General features: G+C 36.4%; 1 pseudogene; it reads left to right on the forward strand.

The window, feature by feature from the left end:
• Positions 1–6,188: 6,188 nt before the first annotated feature.
• On the forward strand, positions 6,189–6,993 carry LOC131411060 (ganglioside-induced differentiation-associated protein 2-like; annotated as a pseudogene).
• The last annotated feature ends 721 nt before the right edge of the window (positions 6,994–7,714 follow it).

Raw genomic sequence — 7,714 nt, forward strand, 5'->3', positions numbered from 1 at the left:
GTATTGCGCTGGCCATTGCTTTCCCTTTCACTATTATTTAATACCTGTTTACCACCAAAGGAAATTTTAACAATTTACCCTATATTGTGTTGGGAACTAACAATACTCCACTTATCACTAGGGATGGAGTTCTCAATGACAATAAACCAAAGGATGATCCAGTTCTCAAATCCCATTTTAGAGTATCATCATCTTAGGTCAATTTTTCTGGAAATGTACTCTGAGACTGAGATTTATAAGCAGGAATTTTATTGGGGATTCTCTCAGAAACACATGTAAGGAAGTAAGGCTGCCAGTATTGGGCAAAGGGAGAAGTTGAACTGAGTTACAATAGAGGCATTAGCCAACACAAATCCCACCTGGAGTCCTAGAACCAGAAAAAGCCTTCAAGAATTGTCCCAAGTTGGTGCAAAAGGTCTGGGATTCTGTACCCTCTCATTTGCTATTCATTCCAAGCAGGCTACCCTCAGCAAAGGCAATTCACACAGAGAGAGGCAGCTATGAACAATCAGTAGTCAACACTCTTGGAAGTTAGTGGAATAAGTGCCTCCATTTGAAAGGTGGATATGGGTAGCCACACCATACCATCCACTACAGAGAAATCATCTGAAGCATTAAATTCTAATTGGAGGCTTGATAGATTGGCTAAGGCTAGGAGATTGATGAATGATAGAGGAGCCAGTGGAAGGTTCCAATCTCAGGGCAATGAAGGAGGCAGTAAAGGGCACCAGGATAATGAAGCAAAGATTTAAAAAAGAATGAATACCTGGGAAAAATGGTACCATGTTGAAAATAGAAGGTGTACTGACTAGAAGAAGGCAGAATGATGACAAACTTTACAACACATCCAGAGCAAGAATGGCCTTGAAATTTACTTTTCACTAGAGTGAAACATAAAGCCACTAGTTATTTTTTATTTCAATGATGGGAATTCTTGACCCACTTCCATAGTTCCATTTGCATAGAATGTTTCCATTTTTTATTTCTGATACCTTAAGAACTCCATACTTCTGGCAAGCATAAATTTTGGACATTTCATTGATTTTTTTTCTTAGAATGAAAGGAAACCATGGAAAGATAATATAATTTATTTAAAAATATTTATGTTTACTTTGCATTTGTATTTAATTTGCATTTGTTTCTCAACCTCAGTACTATTGACATTTTGGCCAATGATTCTTTGTTGTGGGAGCTGTCCTGTGCATTGTGGGGTGCTTAGCAGCATCCCTGGCCTCTACCCACTGGATGCCAGTGACTCTTCTTTTCCCCCAAGTTGTGAGAACCAAAACATGTCCCCCGACATTGCCAACCCCAGTTGAGAACCACTAATTTAAAACCATGTTCAGGTGTGGTTTTAGTTTAAAATGTTTGTACATAGAAGAAATTATTTCCAAAGCGGGTCAATCTTGTGTGCATGACATTTGGGAATGTAATTTATTTAATTGTAAAGTAAGTACTGAAGGAATAAGGAGTTGAGAGAGATCACATTAAAAAGGGAGAAATTAATCACAGTACTTAGTTTCTGTTATTGTAGATAACATGATATCATATTTTCTCTTGTTTTTTGTTTTGTCCATGAAAGAAAAAAAATGAAAAATTTTCATCCTAAGAAAGAATCAAAATTGCTCAGGGGAAAACCTAGTCTTGAGAATGGCAAAAAATTGACTCTTTTAAAAGACTTGGAATACCTTTGTGAGGTTGACTACATGATTGGGTTTTTATTATTTTATAATATATAGTAATATATGTTCTGAAATTAAATAGATATGGCAGGCACTGTGTTAAGCAAATACAAGGATGAATATGCCGTGACTCCTACCCTCAAGAATCTTACAGTCCAGAGCAGTAATTCTCATCTTGGCCGTACATAAGAATCATCAGGGGAGTTTTGCAAATTACTGGTGCTCAGATGTGACCCCAGACCAATGAAATCAGAATCCTGGATTAGAAGGGAGTCTATGCATCAGTATTTTCATTTATTTATTTAGTTTTTGGTGAGGAAGATTGGCCCCGAGCGATAAGCGTTGCTAATCTTTTTTCTTGAGGAAGATTGTCGCTGAGCTAACATCTGCGCCAATATTCCTCTATTTTGTATGTGGGATGCCGCCACAGCATGGCTTGATGAGCGGGGTGCAGGTCCATGGCCAAGATCCGAACCCGCGAACCCCAGGCTGCCAAAGTGGAGCACGCAATCTTAACCACTATGCCACCGGGCTGGCCCCGCATCAGTATTTTTAAAGCTTCTCAACTGGTTCCAATTTACAGCTCAGGTTAAAAGAGAAATTTATGAACAAACAAGTAAAATGCACTATGATAATTATTACGTAATAGAAGTATATGTCCAATAATATCGAGGCACAGAGAAATAAACACCTAAATGTTAATTTTTGGAAGTTTCATAACTTTGAATGTTATCCCTATTGCAAAAGAGACAGAAGTTTAAATATATAATTTATATTTCGGTAAACAAAAATGTGGATGAATAAACTTTAAGACCATATTAAAGCATAGCCTTTGTCAAATGAGGAAAAATGAACAAATGCAAGAAATAGCTTTTGATGCCAAGCTGCCTTGAAGTCCATAGTGTCATTTATACTATCCAAAAAGATTTTCATCTTTATATTGCAAATTCCGGATGAGCTATTAAATAACAAAGGAGAAAATAAAAGTTAAATAGAGGTGTATTTGATTATAATTACTATATACCGCAGGTCATCCAAATTGTTGGTCTGGGAATACATATTAATTAAATTCCTATAAAACCATGCAAATGTCAGATATTCCAATAAGCAGTAGTAATTAATTTAATGGTCAAAGTGGATAACCATACCTGCTCTCAATTTTTCCTGGCCAAATTCATTTAGCCTGTGCTCTATGATGTGGGACTACAACTTGCCAAATGAGAATTTATTCAGATAATCCAGCAGAGCCAGTACTACCACTTGGGAAATATTTGGGTCATTTTGAATGGATTTTGCAATTTACTCCTGCACATATGTAAGAAATATTTTTCCTCTCTTTTTGAATAAAATATAATTCAGGCTCTTGAATTTTCATGATACAGAGTAAACACCTTGGCCATGACACACGTTATCCACAAGGAGCGAGGATGCTGTTCGTACACAACACAGCATTCATCTCCAGACATTGACTACAGTTTCGTCTTGGGCTGCTGCAATGTTCCTGTTGAAAGCATATCTTGGAGAATCTATATCTGAAAAAAGATGGCTGAGACACTTGCTAACTAATCATTGCTTTTTTAATTTCTAAGCCCTATGAAAAATCAATTTAGAACCGGAAATCCATATACCTGGACATCATTAGCCTACTTCCTTAGAATAAAACATCCAAATCAAATGGTCACATGAAGTACATCCTCGTATTTTCGGCGAAAACACTATTGAGGAAATTTTCCATCATATTGTTCAATAGCGCTCACAAAAAAATCGTTAATAAATTACTTTTAGAATTTGGTTTTGAGAAAAACAATGTTTCCATTGTCACAGACTAGTGTATACTTTAATATCAAGGACAATATTATAAATGTCAAATTACCCATCCTCTTTCATTACAATACCATAATCATCTATAACACTCTAAGTTTGTGACATTTTAGGGTTCGTTTTTAATTTTTTAAAAATGTTTTTATTGCCAGAAAGATTGAGCTAAATTTAATATTCAATTGCAGAATCCTGGGTGTTAGATTTACTTATTTGAACATCTAAAATGACAGATGTCATAGACGTAGATTATAAAATGATAGTAAAATAATTGCTATTCTATTTTGTCAACATTAATACATTTTATTGTAACATTTGTAAATTAACTTTCCAAATGATATTCACTTAATGACACCTGCTTTAAGAGGCTAATGAGATAATATGCATATATTTTCGAAACAAATATTATCAAGTTCAATTTCAATAATATGTTTAAAAATATCTAGTAAACATTTTTCCCACCTGTGAAAACATTGGTTCTAGCAATACCAGGAGTGTAGCTTTTGCTTTTTTTTTTAAATCAATTTTATGTCATATTCTTTCCTGACACATTTTTGTTTCCATCATTAGTGTGTCTCACGAAATTATAGAAGGTGGCAGCTTTGCAGGAATAGAATGGATGTCGACAGAGTATTTTAGTCATTACTTTATCTGCATTTTTAAAATAGCTGTTTCTCTTAGATAAACAATTTAAACTGATGACATAATATAAATCTATGAACATATGTAATGATGTAGGTTTACATCATGTCACACTTTGCATGCCAAAATAACAAAGAGTTATAATCCAAGCAGCCTAATTTTCATGGATCTAGAGTTAATTTCATCACTGGTTCTTTCCAAAGAAATTCAGATTTATAAAAATGGCATCTTCAAAAGAGTTTTACACTTGCACCATGACCAACATTTGAGAGAACCTACCAGTTAATGTATTCTCATATGTAATATAGAGATAGATTAGAACTGTCTATTTATTTGCACCTCAGTTCAGAGCATAAGGGAAATTTCTCGAGAACCACACCATCTAAAATGGTAGCCACTAGCCCCATATGGTTATTTAAATTAAATTAAAATTAAATAAATTTGAAAAGCTCAGTTCCTTAGTTGCACTAGCCACATAGCAAGTGTTAAATAGCCTTTTGTGGCTACCGTCTACCATATTGGATCACAAAGAACATTTCCATCATTGCAGAAATTTCTGCATTATACATGAATAATCTAGATGCTCATAACACCAACTGTATTCCAATTGGACAGCACTACTCTACATAATGGAAAAAATTGCAACAATGAGATGTTTCCATCTCCATATTGATATGGATTTGTTCTAATATCACAAAATACTTTTTCTTATATAATCTATAGCTTTGTCATTAGCAGGGAATAAAACATACCTTATAACCTAGATTTAAAAATTGTTCAAATACAGTAGGATAATATTAGGAAATCTTCTGGAAAATACTTTAGGAACTTGATAAACTGTTCTCTAGGAAATTATGATCTTGTTTCTCTTCTTAAAAATTATAATTATTGGGGCTGGCCCAGTGGCATGAGCGGTTTAAGTGCACGGCGCTCCGCTGCGGCAGCCCGGGGTTCGCCGGTTCGGATCCCGGGTGCGCACTTACGCACTGCTTGGCAAGTCATGCTGTGGCGGCGTCCCATATAAAGTGGAGGAAGATGGGCACAGATGTTAGCCCAGGGCCAGTCTTCCTCAGCAAAGAAAAAAAAAAGAGGAGGATTGGCGTCGGATGTTAGCTCAGGGCTGGTCTTCCTTTCAAAAAAAAAAATTATAATTATTGATAATTATGCATAGTTTTTTATATCTATAAAAAGTTTTCATAGATTATTTTTATTGCTTTGTTTATTCCTTTATACATAAATGTGCCCATACTTCCTAAATCAATCTACAATCTTTTATTTCTCTTTATACAATAATATTTGATACACTAAGCTACTTGAATAAAGTAACGTGATAAATTAATATTTCTAGATAACACAGTGTTAAGAGAAAACAGTTTTATTTCAACCACTGTTGACAGACTTCTTAAAATACATTAGTCTATTTTTCTGCCTTAATAAGTGTAGTATCCTAAAAATAATACATCATTTTTGATAATTGCGACTCTCATAATGCTTCAGTGTCATTGCTGTGAAACATATTTTAATAAGTAGCACTGTTACTGTTTACAGATGTAAGGCATAGGGATGGATATTTATGAGGCCATTTGATCTAATTCCCTCTGTAATAATTTCCTGATCATTATCCAGCCAATACTTGAAATTTTCCTGTAATGTAGAGTCCTGTAACTAATTTTTATGGGCTTCATTCAATCAACCCATTCTTTTGAAAAATCCTAGGGAATGAATGTGAATTCATCATATTCCTTGACCCCAAGAAACTTATTGTTTAGTGGAGAGCATCTGACAAGTGAGGAAGAAATTATAATAAAGTATGAGAAGTACACCATATGGTTACCTATAGATGTTGAGTAAGAAGTAAGAAAAGTAATTAGTAATTATTGAGCTTTTATTATGTAATAGGCACTTCGATGCGCTCGGCCACTTTCCATGAGGGGCTTAACCTGCCTCGCTTGCCACCCAGATGGGACCACCAGGGTGCTCTAAATTCTCCAGGGAATATTGACTTGCTGAGAAATTTGGGAAAAGACAAGCTGAAGTTCCCATGCCATGGACTCCTTGAGTGTACCTTCCCAGGTTGTGGATGTAGATACACTACCAAGTCAGGGTGACTCGTGTGAAGATGAATTAAATGCTTCTAATACTGTGGCTGAAACATTTCACAGACACTATTAGATCACCTTTTTTTTATAATAAGGATATCAGTGGAAAAGTGGTTCTTTGGAACGGAGATGAGGTATTACTGAACTGTACAGCCATTATGAATAACAGCAATGAATGTCTCATGGATAAGAATTTTGTTTCAGAAAGTATCTTCATGTTTGCAGGGCCTGGTTTGAAGGAGGCTCTCCAGAAACACAGAGGTTGCTAAACAGGTGAAGCAAAGTTGACAAAAAGATTTAATCTAGGTGCCCAGTTCATCATTCAGCAGGACCTAACACAGAAGCCGCTATGGCATAACAGCTAAGAGTTCCCTATACAGCTGCTACAGAAACATACTTCAGCTGGCAAAAGAGCAGCCAATGTCTTCTGTTGGATTCTGTGTCATCAAGTCTGCAAAACAAGGTTATCCTTTACAGGATGCAGCACACATAGCACTTCTCACAGTAAGGAGATTCCTAGAGATTCATGGGGAGACCACTGTAAAAGCAGTATTTTCTGTCTCTAAACTTGAAGAGGCTACTTACCAAAAGCTGCTACCTCTGTACTTCCCAAGGTAGTTGAAGAAGGAGAGTCGATCATTGCTGTACCTGCCTGCAGATATTGGAAATGCAGAAGGGGAGGCCTATGGTAACTGAATTAGAATTTGGATTAGAATAAGTGAAAAATACCTGGTGCCCCAGAGGATGGGTGACTTTGAAGACTTGAAGAAGTGAAAGAGTGAGCCATGTGAAAATTGGTGGAACAGCACAGCAGGCAGAGGGAATGGCAGCATAAAGGCCCTAAGGCAGGAGAAGCACAGCTGACATGTTAGAAGAACATGAGGACCAGAGAAGTCAGAGTGGCAGTAGAACCCAGATCATTTAGGGCCTGGTAGAACATTGTAAGTATATCAGCTTTACCCTGAGGAAGAAGGGGAGACATTTAAGGGCTCTGAGCAGGGGGTGTTATGATTGGACTTCCATGTTTAAATATTTCATACTGACTGGTCCATGGAGACTAGATTGTAGGAGGACAAGAATGAACTGGGAGATTTGTCAAGAGACTATGGCAGGAATTCTGGCAAGAGATGGCGGTGGCTACCTCTGGGGTTGTAGCAGTGGAAGTGATGAGAAGTGGTTGGAAACTGGATTTATTTTAAATTTCAAGCTAGTAGGATTTCCTGAGGGATTGAATATTAAGTGTGAGGAAGATACTTTTTTTTGACCTGGCAGCAGGGGAAATGGAGATGCAATTAAGTAAAATAGGAAAGGTTAGCATGGATCAGGCTTTGGGGGAGATCAAAAATTTAGTTCTCGATAGGTTAAGTTTGGAATGTCTACTGAACATCCAAGTAGAGATGGATACATGTATCTGGACTTTGGAAAGATACCTGGACATAATGTGATGGTCATTCCATAGAGATAATATTTAAA

This window comes from Diceros bicornis, chromosome 10, assembly GCF_020826845.1.
Source record: "Diceros bicornis minor isolate mBicDic1 chromosome 10, mDicBic1.mat.cur, whole genome shotgun sequence".
NCBI classification, from domain to species: Eukaryota; Metazoa; Chordata; class Mammalia; order Perissodactyla; family Rhinocerotidae; genus Diceros; species Diceros bicornis.